Raw genomic sequence first — 23,048 nt, 5'->3', positions numbered from 1 at the left:
TGCTCTGATGGTTATTATCTCCCTTCTTCTGTTTTTGGCTTCATTTCTTGTTCTTTTTCTAGCTCCTTTAGGTATAAGGGTAGGTTATTTATCTGGGATTTTTCTTGCTCCTTGACATAGGCCTCTATTCCTATATACTTTCCTCTTAAGACTGCTTTTGCTCCATCCCAAAGGTTTTGGAATGTTGTGTTTTTGTTTTCATTTGCTTCCATGTATTTTTCTTTATTTCTTTTTTGATTTCCCAGGTGACCCATTCACTGTTTAGTAGCATGTTGTTTAACCTCCATATATTGGTGGTCTTTTCAGTTTTTTTTTCTTGTGCTTAACTTCAAGTTTCACAATATTGTGGTCTGAAAATATGCATGGTATGATCTCAATCTTTTGTACTTGTTGAGACCTGATTTGTGACCCAGTAGGTGATCTATTCTGAAAATGTCCCATGTGTATTTGAAAAGAACGTTGTATTCTGTTGTTTCAGGATGGAATATTCTGAATATCTCTATTAAGTCTATCTGGTCCAGTGTGTCATTCTGTTGATTTTCTGCTTAATCTGTCCATTCATGTAAGTGGGGTGTTAAAGTCTCCTATTATTATTGTTTTATTACCAATGAGTTCTTTTATTTTTGTTATTAATTGTTTTATATATTTGGGTCCTCCTATGTTGGGTGCATAAATATATACAATTGTTAGATCTTCTTGATGGATTGTGGTGTTCATCTTTGGTACAGTCTTTGGTTTAAAGTCTAGTTTGTCCAATATAATAAGCGTACGCTATTTCAGCTTTCTTTGGATGTCCATTTGCATGATGTTTCTCTAACCCTTCACATTCAATCTTCAGGTGTCTTTTAGTCTAAAATGAGTCTCTTGTAGGCAGCATATAGATGGTTCCTGTTTGTTTGGGTTAGCCATTCTAACACCCTTTGTCTTTTGGTTGGAGCACTTAGTCCATTTATATTCAAAGTAATTATTGATAGATATGTATTTAGTGCCATTTTATTACTTGTTTTTTTGTTGTTTCTAGAGATTTTCTCTATTCCTTTCTTGCTTTTGTCACTTTTGGTTTTTCCATTCCACTCAAAGATTCCCCTATACTATTTCTAGCAGGGCTGGTTTAGTGGTGACGAACTCCTTTAGTATTTGTTTGTCTGTGAAACTCTTTATCTCTCCTTTTATTCTGAATGACAGCCTTGCTAAATAGAGTATTATTGGCTGCAATTTTTCCCGTTCAGCACATTGAATACATCATGCCACTCCCTTTTGGTTTGTCAAGTTTCTGTTGAGAGATCTGCAGCTAGCCATATGGGTTCTCCCTTATAAGTTAGGGACTTCTTTTGTATTGCTACTTTTAAGATTTTTTTCTCTATCACTATATTTTGCTAATTTAACTACAATATGTCTTGGTGTTGGTCTGCTTTTCTTAATTTGATTGGAGTTCTCTGTGCCTCCTAGCCTCCTAGATGTAGGCTTTTGTTTCCTTCCCCAGATTAGAGAAGTTTTCAGCTATTATTTCCTCAAATAAATTTTCTGCCCCTTTTCTCTCTTCTTCTTCTTCTCCTAGGACTTCTATGATACAACTGTTATTACATTTGATGGAGTCACTGAATTCCCTAAGTCTATTCTCGTGATCCATAATTCTTTCTCTCTTTTGTTCAGCTTCATTATTTTCCATTATTTTATCTTCTATATCTCTTATTTGTTTCTCTGCCTCCTCCATCCTTGTGTTCATTGCATCCAATCTGTTTTAAACTTCAGTTGTTGCATTTTTCATTTCTGACTGATTTTTTAAACTATTTTATCTCTGTGGTAAGGGCCTCCCTGAAGTCTTCCATTCTTTTCTCAAGCCCAGTGAGTATCCTTATGATTGTTGCTTTAAATTCTCCATCAGGCATGTTACTTATAACTCTCTCTTAGATTTCTGGCTGTGACCTTATCGTGTTCTTTCATGTGGGATGAATTCTTTAGTCTTGGCATCTTGTCTAAGTCTCTGTCTTCTCTGTATTAGAAAAGCCTGCTATGTGTGCTGCTCCTGAGAATAATGGCTTTATGAAGAAGAGATCATATAGTGTCCAGGGCCTGGCACTTCAGGAAGTATCTCTGGTGTGTGCTGCATATACTCTGCTGCTGTGTTTTGGCTGCTCTGTCCTTCAGGCCCATCATCTGCAGAGACTCTCCTTGCCTGTACCAGGCAGTGTTTGGACCTTGATCAGAGTGTGGTGAATTTTAACTAGGTGTATTCTGGTCTGCTTGTTAAATGAGTCCTGATGCTACTTCCACTAGAACTGAAGTCCTCAAGAATTCTCTGGTTGGGAGATATGGTGGGGGGGAGGGGTGGCCCTGCTGGTCTTCTGAGGAAAGGGCCTGCTGTGCTGGGACTGAGTCACACTTGACTGAGAAGGGCCTTACTGGCAGAGCGCAGAGGTGCAGAACTTGGGTGTAAGAAGGTTAGGCAGCCAGTGTCCGATGCTGTGCTGGTTACTGCAGGTGACTCCCTGTTTATGCTGAGGGATGGGAAGAAAAATGGTGCCAAGCAGCTCCTTTGTCCCTGGAGAGGAGTCTCCATGAAAGCTGCCTGTCAGGGAAGCACTCCCCGAAAAGCAAATAATTCCCCATTGTGCATCCCAGGTGTTTTTCAGACCACTATTTCCACACGGTCTGCCCCCAGGATTGTGTCTGCCTTCTTGCCAGGAGCAGTGGGTGCCCTCCAGGCTCTATCCCAGCCAAGCCCACTGATTTTTACAACTCCGGGCTTTGTGGACCAGGTGGGGGCAGGAGTCTGCAACTGGTCTTCTGGGGGAAGGTCTCCCTGCCCTGGCACTGAGACAGCCCTGAAGGAGAAGGGCAGCGGGCAGACCTGCCAAAGCTCAGGGGTGTGTGCCTGGGAGCAGGCAGGCTAGGCAGTGGGTATCTGGAATGAGCTGCTTTCCAAGCTTTCCACTCTGTACCTGTGCTGAGGGGTGGGGGAGGTAAGTGGTGCCCACAGCTCTTTTGTCTCTGGAGAGAAGTCTCCCTGCTACCTCTCAGGGAAACACTCCCAGAAGAGCTAATAATCTCCCCACTGTTCCTCAGATCCTGCAGTCTGCCCCTTGGGTTGCTTGCCTGCCTGCCTTCTCTCCCAGAGCAGCGCAGCGCCCTCAGGGCTCTATCCCAGTCCAACCCACAACCTTTAAAACTCTTAAAGCACACGGAAATCAGCCTCTCTTGTTTTCCCAGCCAATCGCTTTGGGGAAATGTTCTCCTTGTGTGGTCCCCTGCGTGTTCCTCTCTCACTTTTCTCTGTCACGACAGCTCCCCCTCCTTTGCAGCACCCATGATCTGTTTCTTCCCCAAACATGTCTCTGCACTCCTACCTTCCTTGATGTGGTTTCCTTCCTCCCTGTAGTTATGGAGTTTGTTCTTTCAGTCTTCAGGTTGACTTCTGGGGCATTTAGAGTGATTTTACAGTTATCCAGATGTGTTTGAGGAATCACACAAACCTCATACCCTCCTACTCTGCTGCCATCTCAGCTCTTCTCCTCTTCCTTTTTAACGTTAAATAATATCCCATTGCATGTATATTCCACATTTTCTTTATCTATTCACCTATCTATGGACTTTTAAGTTATTTTCTTATCTTGGCTATTGGAAATAATGGTGCATGGAACATGGGAATAAAGACACCTCTTTGAGATCCTCATTTCAATTATTTCCTATACATATTGGAAAACCAGAATTGCTGGGTCATATAGTAGTTCTATTCTTATTTTTTGAGATATCTTCATGCTGTTTTCCATGGTGGCTACACCATCTTACATTCCCACCAACAGTGTATAAGACTTCCAATCTTTTCTACATCCTCACCAATATTTATTATTCTTTTGGTTTTGGTTTTTGGTTTTTGGTTTTGGTTTTGTCTTGTTTTATCTCCTCTGCCTTGTTTTGTTTATAATAACCATCCTAACACACATGACAACAATTTTTATTGTGGTTTTGATTTCCATTTCCCTGATGATTAGTTACATTGAGCACTGTTTCACGTACCTGCTGGCCATTTGTATACTTTCTTTAAACAAATGTTTATTCAAGTCCTTGCCCATTTTCCAATCAGATTAAATATGATTATTTCAACCTTACCAAACTAGAACTTGTGGAATCATAAAAGTATAGTAGATATAGCATATCTATATATGTTATATGTTTGATCAAAGTTTTTCACAGATTCTCTTGTTAATCTCTGAGGAAAGTATTAAGTATTCAGTTAATAGAGTGATAATGACTATTTAACTTACCAAAAGAATGCTAATAAATCTAAACAAACCAATATTGTTTTATGTATTATATGGATGAAAATATGGATGACTTGTTTACTAAATTTGCAGTGGACATGAAATTCAAAAGAACATGAAAGATAAAAAAAAAAAAAGAACATGAAAGATATTAGTGCCATAATCAACCTCTAAAGAGAATCACCTAAATTAAAGATGGAAACTTAAAAAATAAAATAAAATCGAAACATACATAACAAGGTCTTTACTTAATTTAGAAATTGTTCCTTCAAAGAAGCAGAACCACTATGAGTGATAGAATAATGGATTTATAGTAGAGTTTAGACCTTGCACAATCATGAGGACTAGTGAAGAAGTCTGTTCCTGAACTTAGTGTAGGTTAGCAGAGCAGACAAATCAGAAAGGAAAGCTATAAGTGAAAAGGGACAGAGTCAGGACAAACAGGACCCTATGAGGACAAACTGGAACTTGAATCCATTTCTTACCACTTGCAACTCAACAATGCAGGTGATCTGCCAAAAGAAGCTGGTGCCTGGAGCCATGTAGCTGTGCATTCACTTAGCCCAGAACTGTATGAAACTAAAGAAGGAGATTGATCACTGGGGGTTGGAAGAGTAGTGGGTTCCATAGGGTCACAAGCCCGCAAAGTGAGTCCACAGATCAGCTCCAATGTGCATGAGCTGTGGTGGCACCTAGAGCTCTCATGAACTTCAGAGCATAAAGGCCCTAGCTACACTCTGCCTTCCACATATCATGCAATTCCCACAACCAGGAATACAGTTAAGAGAATTCTAGAAATTGTAGTTCCAGCTTAGCTCATTTGCCTTGCATACGTCCCTTTGTCATCACACCACACAATTTAACTTTACTTTATCAATCCTTCTTTATTTAGAAGTTAAATAAACCTCTTTAACCTTACTTAACTTCTAAATACATAGCAAATCATCCTTCCACATAATGTGATGCAGCTCTCTTCCATACAACTGAACACATGCAAACTCTCAACAAAAAAATAATACAAAGATGTCCTTTTATCCATTTCTGCGTGATATCCTTTCCTCTTGCAGCTGAATATCCCACTTGAATATCCTGTAACTTAAATACTGAGATATAAAGTTAACTATTACTAAGGTTAACTGCACTATTAATAAATTTATGTTAAATGGTAGGGGAATTAAAGAAGAGAAAAAAAGAATTGATTAACATATAACCTGATATATTCATTTAATACCAGGAAATAATACTCCAAAACCTGTCTATACATACTTCCCAATTATACTTAAATATTAGAAATGGAGCCTGTTTACATTGTAAGTTATAATATTTATTTGAATTATAAATATTTGCTTATGAATCTATTTCCCCATGAGATTGTGAGCTTCTTCATGACAGAAACAATATATATGATCCATTGTTGTATCCATAGCAACTAGCACAATGTCTGACATGTGCTCAATATACATCTGATGAACCCTGCATTTCTACAATTTTACTGTTAGTTAAGTGTAACATTTTTACAGTAGTTGTCAATGAATAAAACTGCTGACATAGGGCTTTTGGGTCTTTGACTATCAGAATAAGACAGAAAAGAGGAGCATAAAAGCCACAGTACAGAAATTTGAGGATAGAAGCATCAAGTTGCCCATGTGCTATGAATTGAAGAACCCTATGGATCCAACGAGCAAGAAATCATCTTTTTTCAAGAGACAATGATGTACAGGTGGAGAAAACCCAAAACACGGTAATCAAATACTCAAGTTCTTGTCTCAGTTCTCAGTTTAATCCATTGAGTGACCTTGGAAAATTTATTTAACCTCTTTGGGCTTTATTTCCATCTATGTAATGAGAAATTGAGCCAAAGAATCCCCTGTATCTTTTCCAACTATAATCTATTATATATATTACAGACAATACTTACTTTTCTATTCTGAAATTTTCTGCTATTAGAACCTTCCTTTGAATTAGTCCATAATACCAGGGCCTTGGTCACCAGGGTTAGAATGAATGCTTTGGTTGGATTATCAGATTCTATATACGAAGATATAGTAGGCTTCAAATAATAGACTAAAGTAGAGTGACTGAATTGAATCTATAAAGATCCCAATGTATTCTATCTATCCCAAGATTGGACAGACAAAATTTCCTAGCACATATAACTATGGAGGTTGTAGGGGCCATGGATGTGATAAGCAGATGCTAGGTGACCAGGAAGTGTTTTGAAGCTATACAGAGGAAAGCAGATCCTTGTGATGTGCTGAAGCATTAATTTTGGCTCTAGATTTCCTAGAAGTATACAAAAATAAGTGGATAGACTGAAGATAACAGGATACTATCCAGGAAGTGATTGCCAAAAGATAGTGTTAAAAAGAGCAAGCAACAAGGAATCCCTATTATGTGTCAGGTTTTGTTCTGACCTTTACAGGGATCACATCCCCTAATCCTCCCAACAATTCAGCTAAGTTGGAATTGTAATTCCTTTTATAGTTGAGGAAATAAAAGTTAAGGAACTTGCTCAGTACAAGGACCACCACTCTTCCAATCACTGACCATAAAAAGCAAATAATTTTTCAGTCAATTTAAGATCCACCAGAAAGAAGATAAAAATAACAAGTCTTGGTAAAGTACCCCTGGATTGTTCTTTCTCCCAGGGACCTAGCCTATTCCTAGTGAGACCCTCCCCAAGGATAAGATTTTCTTCTATTGGTCATGAGACTGTCTCCTAAAGTAGTTGCAACCTGTAAGGCTTAGATACAAGCATAACCAATACAATTCAACAACACAGCAGTTTGGTTTGGGCTTTCATTTAAAATGAAGATGTATTGTCACTTAACATAATTTTCAAGGATAAATAGATAATTTGGAGAGAATATAGGTGATAGCTAACTCTTCTCTATCTGAACTCAAATTCTGAAGGTTTTCAATGGTCCAACCCACCCCTAGATACCAGTCATTTCTGATACGATTAGATGTCCTGCCCTTGCTTGCCTGCCTATTACCATGATGAAGTACAGGTGTGTGTGTGTGTGTGTGTGTGTGTGTGTGTGTGTGTGTGTGTGTAATGAGTGTACAATGCAAGCATGATTGTGGGATCACATTCATTTGAAATTAAAGTTTACTTAAAATTCTATTCATACATTATGAATCTTGTGCTCTGATTAAACATCCATTCATTTATAGAGGAAAGAATCTACTCTAACTGCACCTCTGGAACCAGATAGCATTTCATCAGACTAACATTAAGCATCTTTGAAAACATAAGGGAAGTCTACACGAAAATAATATTTTTGTATCATATCCATCATAAAACAGAATAATACCTAGATAGGCAATAAAATATACAATGGAAGAACAGAACAAAGTATGTTCTCAGCAGACAAAGTAGAGTATGAAGTTGTTAAGACAAGAAGAAAACCTAAACAGATGACAAAAAATGGCATCGGAGCAATAGTAAAGAAACAAAAGAAAAGCCTTCAAAACTATTAAACAGATAAGGATACCATGCATGAAACAGAAAAGAAATAGTATGAAACTAAAAGTCAGTCCGACAAACATGCAAATGAAGTCCCACACATCCAAAAAGGGAGCTTGAGCCCTTCCAATTCTCCAATTCTGTAGTTTTTAACTGTGTAGTTCCAAAACACTTGCCTAATGAATTATCTTCAAACCCCAACTTACACATTTTCAAGGGAGAAGGCACACAAGTGCAGCTGATTCCCAGGCTCCAGTTTTGAAGCTCAAAACTTCCTTTCTGGGTTCCACCTGAATCAAGAATCTAACACACATCACACATGGATCCCACATTTAATTCTTGATATTTTTTAACACGTTGACAGGTGTGGTACATATAGAAATGTACAAAAATATAAATAGATAAACTGCAAAGACTGTTGAGGGTCTGGCCTGTCAGATGGCAAAAGGGATGGAAAACACTCCAGACGCCTGCACTCTGAAACTTTCTAATGAGAATAGCAACAGAAATATGACACACTCCAAACCACCAATGTTATAAACCTCTGCCTCACAAGAGCTGTTCACAAATATGTCCTTTAACAGGAAAAGCTCGCCATGAATCTTTCTTGCAGGCAGTGCACATTTTAATGAATGCTAACATGTTTGCAAACATAATGAAAATAGTATTTCCCACAGAGCAGTGTGAGATTATTTGAATAAAATATCTGCCTTTGGACATGAGTCTCTGCCGATGATCGCAGTAGGATCTGTGCTTTATTTGTGGATTAGAAGCCAGAGTGCAGGATGGACATGTGCTTTATGAGTACTGGCTGTGGCAACCTCTCACCCGCTGACATCTGCCCAGATTGCTACTGGTTTTAAATCTCTGCATCTGAATTTTAGAAGCTAAAACTTTGGCACTGTGAGAGAGTCATGTCTCTAAATGGGAAAGTCTCACGAGGGGATGAAATTCAATACCAGAATTTCAAATATTTTATCATTGTAGAACAGAAACTGACACAAGAAAGGGAACACAATGAAAATGGCTGAAACACAGGACCCCAACAAACTGAAAAATGGTGGCATTTCAATTATAATGGAACTACTACACCCTTGGGAAGGATTAACACATGTCTCGTAAGCAGTTGCTCTGATTGGAAGATACCTTCTCAGAGAGCAGGTTCTAGATTCTATGGCTCTCTGATGGTGTATAAGACTGTGTGTTTGCCAAGTGAATATCGAAATCTGGGGTATTTGTACCTGCTAAAAACTGCTTCAGACAGCAGTCCATATTTCTTTCCAAATTTCTTCCACTTTAAATATACTTTAATTACTTCTGTATGCATTTGGTGTACATCTGGCTTGTGTCACAGGCCTTTCTTCAATAACTGCCCATTTTCCTCTGAACAAGGCCCTAAGACAAGCCTAAAAGTAAAAGTTACAATAGTAAGAATAGGGACTTAGAGAGCTAATTGGGCATCAGGAGCAAAAGATAACTTGAACTTTTAAAAAATTATTAGGATACTCACACACAAAAATGTTCTGTTGCATACAATAAAGCAATGGCCACAGATCAATTCTGAAAACTCAGTGGTTTAGCACAACAGAATTTTATCTGTTGATCTTATGAAGTCCAAGTGGCTAGAGTGGTGGTGCCTGTGGGTGCTGGGCTCCATGGCATCTTCAGGGTCCCATGCTGACTCAGTCATCTTCCATACACAGTTTTCAAAGTCATTCTGGGTGTGAGATCCAGCCAGCAAACTGGGGAAGAGAGAGGATGGAGGATCATGTGAGAGGTGCTTTGCCAAAGGACTACAAATTGCATACCTTTCTTTTGCCCACATCCCACTGGCCAGTACTCAGTCACATACCCACACCTGAAGTGCAAAGGAGGCTGGGAAATGTAGTCCAGTGATGCACTAATAAGGTTCAATGAGCCTACCTGTGTGGTCCTCACTATACCCAGTTAATTTGGAACAAATTCTTCCTGTGTTTCAGGGAACTTGATTTATACTACATGCAAATTAGCAACAAGTAACAGTAATAAATCTGATGACAGATATTAGATTTTTCAGTATTTTCAACTAATTTTTTGATTTCCAAAAATAGAATAAGTTGGAGACCAGTGACGAGGTATAAAGCCATATACTCATTCAGAGCCAAGATTATGTTCATTTTTATATCCACTATATCCTGACAACACCTCATTAGTGAATGTATGTGCTCAAGAAATATTTCTTGTATAAATTCAAGAAACCTCTAACTTAGACTCAAATTCAGAAGTGTCTAGTCCCATCATTTAGGGGCCAAGAAGACTTTTTGTGATAGACCAAGACCTACTTCTTTGGCTTGAGGGAAGCATAAAACTGGCTTCTGTATCTTCCACATGTCACAGGCCCATAGAATTCCTGGAACCCAGAGACAAACCCAAAGCCCATGAGATTCTGGTAGGTCCAACAGTCTCCAACCCATCATCTTAAGCAATTTTAGGCAGCTGGAGCATGACTCTGAGGCCAGTCATCAGAGTTTGAGTCTGACTTTACCAATTACCATAATGTGACCTGAGCAACATGGTTAACTTCTCTGTGGCTCCATTTCACTCTCTGCACATTATTGCTGGAAATATTAAAATAATTAATAGTTGTAAAAACATTTACAACAGAGACTAATAGTAAGCACCTGGTTAATATTAGCTGTAAATGATGGCATGCGTATATTTGCAGCAGCTAAAGTTAAATTATGGTCAGGATTGCCCCATCTGTAGTTTCTAATGCTCATGAATATCTTTGTAGATCTGCCATGTTGTCAGAATTATGGCTTGTCTTTAAGGTGAATAGTCCCCTTAATCCATTTGATATCCAAGGTTGTAGGAATAAAAACTGAACTATTTACTATTTTTCATACAACTTACATGTACTTCCTTACTGGCAGTCACAGAAGTTTAAATATTTGCTCCAAGTATCACAGTAAATATGAGAGCTTTGTCTTGAAGACAAAGAATCTTATACACCCTTTTTGAACTCAGCCACAGTAACTTCTTGCAAGATACATCCACAAAGGCAAAAGAAACAAAAGCAAAAATGAACTATTGGGACTTCATCAAGATAAGAAGCTTTTGCACAGCAAAGGATACAGTCAACAAAACTAAAAGACAACCTACAGAATGGGAGAAGATATTTGCAAATGACATATCAGATAAAGGGCTAGTTTCCAAGATCTATAAAGAACTTATTAAACTCAACACCAAAGAAACAATCCAATCATGAAATAGGCAAAAGACATGAACAGAAATCTCACAGAGGAAGACATAGACATGGCCAACACGCACATGAGAAAATGCTCTGCATCACTTGCCATCAGGGAAATACAAATCAAAACCACAATGAGATACCAACTCACACCAGTGAGAATGGGGAAAATTAACAAGGCAGGAAACAACAAATGTTGGAGAGGATGTGGAGAAAGGGGAACCCTCTTACACTGTTGGCGGGAATGTGAACTGGTGCAGCCACTCTGGAAAACTGTGTGGAGGTTCCTCAAAGAGTTAAAAATAGACCTGCCCTACGACCCAGCAATTGCACTGTTGGGGATTTACCCCAAAGATACAGATGCAATAAAACGCTGGGACACCTGCACCCCGATGTTTATAGCAGCAATGTCAACAATAGCCAAGCTGTGGAAGGAGCCTCGGTGTCCATCGAAAGATGAATGGATAAAGAAGATGTGGTCTATGTATACAATGGAATATTACTCAGCCATTAGAAACGACAAATACCCACCATTTGCTTCAACGTGGATGGAACTGGAGGGTATTATGCTGAGTGAAATAATTCAATCCGAGAAGGACAAACAGTGTATGTTCTCATTCATTTGGGGAATATGAATAATAGTGAAAGGGAATATAAGGGAAGGGAGAAGAAATGGGTAGGAAATATCAGAAAGGGAGACAGAACATGAAGACCTCTAACTCTGGGAAACGAACTAGGGGTGGTGGAAGGGGAGGAGGGCGGGGGGTGGGGGAATAGGTGACGGGCACTGAGGGGGGCACTTGACGGGATGAGCACTGGGTGTTATTCTGTATGTTGGCAAATTGAACACCAATAAAAAATAAATTTATTATTATTTAAAAAAAGAATCTTATACTAGAATCTGTGCATTTTTCAAGGGTTGGGCATCATGGTTTTCTAGAGGCTCTTGGAACAGAGAGACATATCACATTATCTTGGCATCCTCCACAGCACCACCCAATACATACAGCAGAATCTCCCCAAGTGTCCATAGAATAGATGGCTACATGGGTGAGTGGATGAATGGGTAGTAACTCGATACATGAACCATGGCACAACATTTGCCCTCCCAAATTCAGATACCAGAAAATTTCATCACAATAAATTAAATTTAAAAACGTTGGAGTGCCTTCTACTGTGATTGATTCAAGAGCACAAATGGGGTGAGTAGCATTAACAAGGAGGAGGCCATTCTAAAATAATTTGGAATATTTTCACTTTCTTGGACTCCCTGATGGTGAAACAGGCACTTGATTGCTTAGAACACCTATCTGTTGAATATTCACACTGATGGAGGGAGTAGCGATGCAGAAAATACATAACATCAGATAATCCAAAGTCATTTATATTTGGCTCAGGAATGCTTTGCATAATAATTTTGCAGCTGATTGATCCTCCAGGGTTTGTTTGTGCTGATATTAAGGCAGTTTTCGTTCTGAGAAAATACTGACAGGAAATAGTGGGGTGTATGGCTAAACCTAAATGTAAGAAAATCATTCATTCATCTGTTCACTCATCAGATCCTGAATAAGAGCTTATTTATGCCAGGCACTGTGATAGGTACTAAGGATAAAAAAGAAATGAGTTATTTGTAATCTTTGTCCTGGAGATACTCATAAATAAATATAGTTAATAGTCAGCCATATGTCCTTTCAGTCCTGTGAATTTATATGCCACTGTGCCCCAGATTCAATATATTTATCATATCTGAAATAATAGTTAGCTTAGATAAAGGTATTTAAAAACTCAGGCAATAGCAATTATGCTCATGAAGAATTCATAATAATAGCAGACACATATAATACTACTAGATTCTATGACTATTCTTTAAATATACTAATTTAGCCCTGACAAACATACCTATGAGAATATTATTATCACCCCCATTTTACAGATGAAAAAACTGAGGCTCAGAAAATAAGTTGCCTTAAAAAAAAAAGTTGCCTAAAGCAACAAAGTTTGTAGATGGCAGGTCTAAGATTTGAATCTAGGCAGCCTGCCTCCAGAAACTGCATTCTTATCATCATAATCTGCTGCTCTCTTCAATCAAAATGCCAAATTGAGTGAGACTTAAAGAATATGAATGATTCTTGTAGAAAAAAAATTAAATTGGATCCTGATTTTCAAACCCACAAAAACTAAATTTCATTTATTAGAAAACTTCAAACATAGGTATGTCAAAAGATATTATTAAAAATTACCAAGAAAAGTAATAACCAAAAGAAAACATTTGCAAAATATGTTACAGAGAAATAATTAATATAACCTAATAGGAAAGGGAGAAATGATATGAAGAATTCACAGAAGAAATTCAAATGGTCACTAAAACGTTAAAATGATGTTCAAACTAACTAGTTATCAAAGAATGACAGAAGAAAATATATATACAACCAATTAGCAAAAACCTACAAGTTCAACCACACTCTGCACTGATTTGGATGTAGAAAAACAGGAACTCCCATCCATTGATGCTGGAAGCAGAAATGGGTTAAGCTGCTTTGGAGAGCAATTTGGCAGGATTTAGTAAAAGGGTACACCCTGCAACTCCTCATTTCTGTTAACCTTGAGAAGGAATCTCACCAGACAAAAACTCTTGTAAGGACATATATGCAAAGATATTCATTGAAGCATTATTTGTAATTATGGAAAATTGGAAAGAACTTAAATACTCATTTCTAGGGAAAGGAATAAATGAAAAGAGAGACTGTCCCAACCTAGAATACTAAAACAGTAACAAAAGCATGAATTGGTGTTGTATCAGCTTATTTCAACATCTGTATATAATGCAAAAAGTGAAAAAGTTTGACATACACACACATTTAAAAAAACAGTATACATGGATACAAATATATGTGTAGAGAAATATGAAGCAAGAGCTGGAAGGATGCCTTCCAGATTCATGGGAGTGATTGAAATCGGGCACAGGCCCACGTGAATGGAATTGAAGGATCAAAGGAAACTTCAACTTTGTCTTAGTATTTCCATAAAATAGCTCACACAAAAATGACCAAAAAATAATTTTAAAAAATCAGTCTGGAGTGGCAGGAATCTGGTGTTTTTAATACTAACCTATCTGCTCATTTTTCTAAGACAAAGAACAAAGACAAGGACATCCTCTTGGGGAGTGATATTTTTATTGAAATTTGCATGTGAACTAATCTTTATCTACTAGATGCCACATAATACTTTCTACCTTTGATTATAATTATTTGTAAACATGCCTTATTTCTTGTACTTGGCCGAGCTCTTTAAAGGTAGAATTCAGGGGATCCCTGGGTGGCTCAGGGGTTCAGTGCCTGCCTTGGTTTGGGCCAGGGTGTGATCCTGGAGTTCCAGGATCAAGTCCCACATCGGTCTACCTGCATGGAGCTTGCTTCTCTCTCTGCCTGTGTCTCTGCCTCTCTCTCTCTCTCTCTCTCTCTCTCTCTCTCTGTGCCTCTCATGAATAAATAAAATCTTTAAAAAAAATAAAGCCAGAATTCAGATCAGTGTCAGCTTTGAAGTTCCTCTAATTCACATGCACATACATGTACACACGTGTGTAAACGTGTGCGTACATATGTACACATATGTATACTCATTCCTGCACTTGTGCATATGCTTCTAAATTTACACAAAACCAAACAGGATCTTGCATGTAGAGTACTTTCTGTAAACATTTATGGAATCAATAAAGAGTTTGGATAAACTATTCTTTCTTTGAATAACTAGACCTAGTTATTTCTTCTGCTATAGCAAAACCAATTCTGATATGAATGGGCCAACAGATGACTGACCAGTCCTGTCTCACTCAGTCAAATCATCCATTTTAGAGGTCATAAAATGTTTTTAACAGTTGCTATTTTTGCAAATGGCATCTTACTTTGAAGCATAAACAAATAAAACATAATAGAGCTTTTCTGGTTAAGCAGGAAAACTGGTTCTATATCACTCCCAAATACACACAACTTCCCTATCCCACAGTTCTGAAGAAAGTACCAGAAAACCCTTACAGTGTGGCAAACAGAGTGTAGAACACTCCTGTACTTAGAGTGAAAATAGCATCGTGTTCCAACACACCATTAGCAAACGGCTCGTGCAAGAAGTGTTGATATTTTCCTGTGTCTTTTGCTGTTCTGTGCATTAGCTTGGCCTTCCTTTCAGCCCCACCCTATCTCTCCTTTGAAACCATTGTCTCCTTGACATGAAAAATGTACTTCAGAAAGCCTAATGGCCAATTACATCAAAGGGAAGAAAGTCCAAACCTCAAACAAGGAATGATTAACTGCGTAAGCTTTAACGGAAGTTATCACACCCTCAAAACTACTCCTCTTCTTTAATAAAAATGTTTCCAGTAATTTATTTTCTGACAAAGTTTGTGTTCTCTGCCCAGGAGTGACTCCTGTTTTGTTCACTCCAGGGTTGTACCCTATCTAGGGCTGGCCCTGACCATGGGCAAAGCAGGCAGCCCCCTACATAATATGATTTATGCAAATACAGCACATTGAAGGAATACATACCAGGCCTCATGGAAGAGGAAATCCCGCTTGCTTCTGTAGTGTTTCCCAAGGTGGGTTGCATGACATCTGAGCGGGTTTGCACGAAATTCGAAGAACAATGATAAGGTCGTTTTTTTCATGATCAAATAACATGAGAAATTCTGAGTTAAACAAATGTAACAGGTTTAATTATCAACACAGATTTTAATACTCTAAAGTAGGTACCGGGAAAGATTATGTATGCATGTATTTTCCTTCTAAAAGTTCCTTGAAAATAAAGACTACCTCTGAGAGCCAACAGTATATCCCCAACACTTAGCCCATCGCCTGTAATATAACAGACATTCAGTAATGTTCTTGAATAAATTAGTAAATCAATAACCACCGTTGTTGTGAATAATGATATTTTAAACACTACAGTGACCTGAGTACCTGTGTCATAGGGTGCATCTTAACTGTGCCTCCAAAGAATCCCACGGAGATGCCAGACAAGAATAAAAATCTACATGTCACACATAAGGAGCCTAGGGGTCAAAAAAGAATGAAAGAAAAGAAAAAGGAAAGAAACTAAATTTTTTGAGAATATGCTATGCCACTACACTACCAGGATCTACATGCCAACTCCTTGATATACATAATTTTATTTTTATCCTCACAACAGTCCTGTAAAGTGCCTATTACAGATGAGGAAACTTAAAGTTCCAAGGTCAACCAACTTCTGATCCTTGATCTAAGTTTAATTGGACTATTCGTCACTTAAAACACACAAACAGGGCAGCCCGGGTGGCTCAGCAGTTTAGTGCCGCCTTCAGCCCAGGGATCCAGTCCCAAATCGGGCTCCCTGTGTGGAGCCTGCTTCTCCCTCTGCCTGTGTCTCTGCCTCTCTCTCTCTCTCTCTCTCTCTCTCTCTCTGTGTGTGTGTGTGTGTGTGTGTGTGTGTGTCTCATTAATAAATAAATAAAAATCTTTAAAAACACACACACACAGACACACAGACACACACATAAAGAAAATTGGGGGCAAAAAAGCAAACAACCTTTGAATAAACATGAGACAGCCATGTCTAAAATACCATACATATGTCTGGCATTTTGGCATTTTCTTTCTTTATCTTAGTTTATTTATGTATTCTTTTTATTTTTCAGATTTTGCTAGAGATGATTCAAAGATCCATGGTATAGGAACAACCTCAGAGAAATAGGACGTATGAACTTGAAAAGATGGTGGCTGAGAACTGACATGACTGATATATCAACAATATAAATTTCTTCATTCATCCTGAAATATGAAAAATAAAGTCAGGTAAATCCAGGTATAATACAAAGATGTTAAAATGATGCTCAAGGTCATCATGTCATGGAAAAGGAAAAGAGTGAATATTCATAGGCTACTTCCTATTTGCTAGATTTTGCTAAGCATTTTGTGTGGATTGTTTAAATTTAACCTTCAAACAACCTTGTGAGGTACCTAGTTTTTATATGCTCTTTATACAGATGAGGAAACCAAAGCAGATGGCAGTTAAGTAACTTGACCATAGTGACACATTTAGTAAGTGGTGGGGCCAGAAAAACAATCATGATAATCTCTTTCCATTTAATTTAATTAGCATTCAATTTCAATGGGCTTTGGCATGTATCATCATCACCTGTGAGGTAGATAAGTAAGTATTATTATCCCCATTTTACAGAGAAAGAACCTGAGGCTGCATCTAATCCAAGATTATGCAACTAATAGTGAGAAGAACCAGGGAGATTGCACATCTCCAGACTCTTAGTTCATTGCTTTTTCTATTTCACATTCATTATTTTCTCTCTCAGAACAGTGTATTAGACAAGACTCTACACACACTGTCCCAAGTCTTTCTACTCAGGGCAAGAGTCAGAAGAACCTCTGTGCGTGAAATTGGGCACATTACTTACTGCCCTAGCACAATCTCTCCCACTTCTCTCTCCCTCAAAAAGCATTTTGGGTTAAACAATGGGTTAAACAATCTATAGGAGATTACTGTTGAAACAAACATATTTTTGTCTCAAAAATGAACAAGTCTTCAGGGATCTCCTCTGGCCTTTTCCTGAAAACACAGGTTAGTTATTCTGAGGGTGGGGTGGCCATTCCAACCAAAAGGAAGAACCAGCCCTAACCACACACCATCCTGAGGTAGGACAAACAAGTGTGGACTCTCAAAACAGCAATTGCCAACTATTACAATTGTGTTTTCTTCATTCAGCGTAGGTGACAATTACAATTTTAATCAAACAATCAATACTAGAAAGTCAGGAATATCTAAAGATGACAGACTACAGGAAATCCTGTCAGTGCCCCCAACAGTTTCGGATTCCTTCCCAAATTTTTTCCATTTTCATGGGCTCTCTCCTGCCTTTAGTCACCTCTTACAGTGCCTACATCTGCACATTTGTCATGCTTCTTCAGAGGATACCCAGATCCTTTCCATCAGATTGGGACAGTTTAGAAACAAAATCTACATTCCAGAATGTCTCGCGGCATCAAAGCTGCCCTTCACAGGAATTACACCCTTATATGGCTTTTCTCCCTTCCCTGTCCTGCTTCCTCCTGTTCCCTGTAACTATTTCTTAGGAACACTCTTAACCAATCACATGAACATGAATCCTCACCTCAGGGTCTGCCTCTGGGAAACTAGACCAAAAAGACTAATCCAAAACCATAAGAAGACAAAATAAAAACAAATTGACTCTGTTCCCTTCACACAGAATTACAGCACAATCATTAATGCTGTACACAGTCCATGGCAACACAGGAGCATTACTGACTTGGAACATTAAGTTATGAATGATACATCACAAAGAAAATCTGAAAGAACACATTTTTTTTTAAATGCAAGGTCTGAGTGCTGATTGATAAACTTGGTACAATAGTAAAATCTAGAAAGTCTATAGCTGGCCCCTGGATTTTCCTTAATTATCACATTACATATCTCCCCTTAAGGATCTTAGAAGAGACTACAGATTCCATTCACTCCACTATACCACTTTATCCACTTGTTTAATTTTATTCCACCTTTACCTAAAAATGTCTATTTCTAGAGACAAAAATTTCTGAACTTTGTTAAAATTTTACATTAATGAATGGTCTCTGATCCTGGTCCTTCATTCAACAAACATTTATTAAAACATATAGTAGTGCTATATTCTACAAAAAAGAGACAAATAAGGCACAACTAGCCCCTAGCCTCAAAAACCCAATACTACTGCTTTTTAAGAGATCTTTTTCATCCTTCTGGCCAGATATGACAAAGTGAAGAGAAGAATGCAGGTCTCAAAATTCTTAGTATTGTGCCCTCTTAAGTTTTCCAATTTCTCATTATCTACTCTATTTGCTTTATGAGGGTTTCCTCTTACATAGACTGACAGTGTGGGTGATGGCAGTGGGGATGGTGAGAAGATGAATGTAAGAAAGTGTGATAGGTTAGACTTATAACTGGACCTGGTGGTTGACGTTAGCATAGAGAATGTGCAGACTTTTTTTGAAAAAAAGTCAAGAGTGACACCCAGGATGTCTAGGGCCCATGAATAGATGATGGTGGTTCTTCCCAAGATAGTGACTACCCAAAGCAGGTTTTCTAGAATGAGGTGGAGAGCCTAAGGGGGTGATGAGCTTGGCTCTGGATGTGCTGTTGAGTCTTCAGACATCTACCCAAAGAAGGTAATATAATTGTAAGCTATAGGGTCTGAAGCTCAGGAAGAGATTCGATGTCTTAGAGGCCCAGAGATAAAGAAGGTCTCCTAGAGAGAGTGTGTGAAATGAGAAGGGTTCTGTGGGCAGAACCCTCAGGAAAGATGACATTCAAAGAAAGGGAAGAGGAGGGGGAGACTGCAAGTAACCTTGAGAATGAGTAGTCAGGGAGGTAGAGGGCAATCTGTCAACAATGTGTTAGAAACAAAACAAAAAAACAAAAACAAGGAAACATAGCATCTGGAGAAGGAGAGTGTGTTCAACTGTGTCAGTTGCTGTTGAGACATCAGTGGTCAAATTTGAAAAATGTCCCTATCAACATATAATGAACAATGACCAATTCTGATCACTCTCCCTCTCACGTATGTTGAAAAAGCATGTATCTATCTGGCATTGTTCCCCCAGACTCCCTGGCCAAGGCCTTAGAAAGAGGGCAGACCGTTCACAGCCACTGTCGGCCATGCCTGACCTTTCTCTTGGGGCTAGTTGCCTCAATGCTAGAAATGTTCTCCTAATAAAGTCAGTCTAGCTTATGTTTCAGTAATTTAGTTTATTTTTCCTCTTTGGTAGAAGACTCTGCTTCCCTCCAATTTGGCTTTACATCCTGGAACTTTGCAATACAGATCACCTGAGATAGCTGCATGAAAGAACGAAAAGTGGTGCCTGGAACAGAGCAAATGCTTACTAGATGCCAGCCAGAGAGGACAGTTTGACCAGGAGGCGGGGCAAGGAGTCGGAGGAGCAGGGCCCTCACCTCACCCGGCCCACCCGCGCCGCTAGAAAACTGTCAAGCCGTCCTGAACACCTCCGAATTCGACCTCAGGCTTGAAGAGAGAGCGGCCGGAGCACGGCAAAGAAGGGTCTTCGCTTCTAACACGGTAGGAAGGTGGGAAAGATAAAGCAGCACCGGGGGGGGGGGCGGGGCTGCGAGGAGCCGGGCTGAGGCCGGGAGGGCTGAGGCCGGGAGCGCCCGCCCGGAGAAGCGGGACCTCGAACGATCCCCCGGAGTCTTCCCGCCGGGAGGGCGCTCGCAGGGAGCTCGGGCAGGACCGCAGGAGGGCAGCGGAGCCCCCAGGTCCCCGGGGTCACTAGCAGGAGGGCGCCCGGGGGAGAGCGGGCCGAGCTCGGGGAAGGGCTGGAGCCGCGCCGGGGGGCCTCGGGGAGAAGCCGGGGGGCGGGCGGGGGCTCCGGGCGGAGGGAGCGCGATTCCAGCGGCGCAGGCCCCGGAGCCCAGGGCAGGGGGCACAGCGCGGGACCCTGCTCCCCTGGGACAGGTGGGGGCGGGGAGGGCCCAGGACAGCGGGGACGCTCCTGCCCCGGGGCCCCCGGGCTGTGCAGGTCAGCGCCCCCGCCCCCCCGGAGCATCCAGGCCCCTGCGGACTGGGAGCTGCGGTGGTTACTGGGGAGCTGACTCCAGGGCTGGGGGGCGGCCGCCGCCAGTGGTGGTGTCCCTCCTGGTGTCACCCTGTGCCTGGGAGGGGCGGGCCGCCAGGGAACAGGGGCCTCACGGGGTACACAGCTCCGACTGAGCCAGCACCCGGCAGGGGGCGGGGCATCTCCCCAGGAGCACACACCTGAGAGTCAGCACAGCAGGCCCCTCCCCCAGAAGACCCGCTGGAAGGACGGGGCAAGAGGAAGTTCATGGCGGAGCAGCGCTGGAAAGCTCCAGGGGAAGTCAAGGGATTTACTATATATAGAACCAGAGGGTATCCCTCCTTTATTTTTTTTCCTTTTTCCAGTACAACTCGTTTTTATATCAGACTATAAATTTCCCATTTTTTTTCTCTTTTCCCACCTTAACTACAATATTTTACCACCTCTTCATTTTTAAGTTTCTTCCTTTTTAACTTTCATATTTCTACAATTACAGGTCCAAGATATATTTTCCACTTCTAGATTCCCTTCAACATACTCAACTTAATTTGGGGAGATATACAAGATATGGTTTTTTGTTGTTGTTTTGTGTTTTTTTGTTTTCTCTGCCTCATTTAGTTCTACAACGGCAGAAGTTGACACCTTCTAAAACACGACAAGCATGCACCCAGAACCAAGTGGAATACTGTGCTCCTTCATTCCGTGAGATTATACTCCCTCTTCATTCTGCCCCCGTTTTAACCTCATTTGTGTTTTGGTGGTCAATGCTGGGGCTCTCTACCAGTATTTCTGGCTTATGTAAATCATCTGATAACATACAGAACTGAATATACTCAGAACCAAGAGGATCATCCTCTAGGACCCCTCAGGTAGACTACATTCTCCCTCCACTACAACTTCATCACCACCACCATCTCCCAGTACCTCCCCTTTTTTTCTTTTTTCTCCTATTTACTTTTGCTTTTCTCTTTTTTCTCTTTTCTTTTTTTTTTTTCCTTTGGGATTCCTGGCCTTTTATTTTTGACTACTTTATTTTAAAATTTGTTTTTCACTTTAGTGGTTCTTTTGTTTTATTTAGTTCTGGTCTTTGTTTTCAATTTCTGGTCTCTGACCTCATCAGGATCATGTAGGGTGAAATTTACTTAGGTCGTGGTTGATATTCTTGACTCAGCCCACTCATACAGCCACTCTGCACAGAGCAAAATGACTAGAAGGGAGAACTCACCACAAAAGAAAGAATCAGAAACAGTACTCTCTGCCACAGACTTACAGAGTTTGGATTATAATTCTATGTCAGAAAGCCAATTCAGGAGCACAACCATAAAGCTACTGGTGGCTCTGGAAAAAAGCATAAAGGATTCAAGAGACTTCATGACTGCAGAATTTAGATCTAATCAGGCCGAAATTAAAAATCAATTAAATGAGATGCAATCCAAACTGGAGGTCCTAACAATGAGAGTTAATGAGATGGAAGAAAGAGAGAGCAACATAGAGGGCAAGTTGATGGCAATGAAGGAAACTGAGGAAAAAAGAGAAAAACAATTAAAAGACCATGAGGAAAGGTTAAGGAAAATAAATGATAGCCTCAGAAGGAAAAATCTATTTATAATTGGGGTTCCAGAGAGCACCGAGATGGACAGAGGGCCAGGAAGCATATTTGAACAAATCATAGCTGAGAACTTCCCTAATTTGGGGAGGGAAACAGGCATTCAGATCCAGGAGATAGAGAGGTCCCCCCCCCATCAATAAAAACCATTCAACACCTCAACATTTAATAGGGAAACTTACAAATTCCAAAGATAAAGAGAAAATCCTTAAACCAGCAAGAGACAAGAGATCCCTAACTTATATGGAGAGAAATATTAGATTAACAGCAGACCTCTCCACAGAGACCTGGTAGGCCAGAAGGGGCTGGTAGGATATATTCAGGGTACTAAATGAGAAGAACATGCAGCCAAGCATACTCTATCCAGCAAGGCTGTCATTCAGAATAGAAGGAGAGATACAGAGCTTCCAAGATAGGCAGAAACTGAAAGAATATGTGACCACCAAACCAGTTTTGCAAGAAATATTAAGGGGGACTCTGTAAAAGAAAAAGGAAGCCCAAAGAACTAATCCACAAAAACAGGGACTGAATAGGTATTATAATGACACTGAATTCATATCTTTCAATAGTAACTCTGAACATGAATGGGCCAAATGATCCCATCAAGACACAGGGTTTCAGACTGGATAAAAAAGCAATCCATCTATTTGCTGTCTACAAGAGACTCATTTGAGACCTAAGGACACCTACAGCCTGAAAATGAAAGGTTGGAGGACCATTTACCATTCAAATGGTCCTCAAAAGAAAGCTGGGGGTAGCAATCCTCATATCAGATACATTAAAGTTTATCCCAAAGACTGTAGTAAGAGATGAAGAGGGACACTATATCATACTTAAAGGATCCATCCAACAAGAAGACCAATCATGAATATTTATGCCT

This window comes from Nyctereutes procyonoides, unplaced genomic scaffold (assembly GCF_905146905.1).
Source record: "Nyctereutes procyonoides isolate TBG_1078 unplaced genomic scaffold, NYPRO_anot_genome, whole genome shotgun sequence".
NCBI lineage: Eukaryota > Metazoa > Chordata > Mammalia > Carnivora > Canidae > Nyctereutes > Nyctereutes procyonoides.
This window is presented reverse-complemented; position numbering follows the sequence as displayed.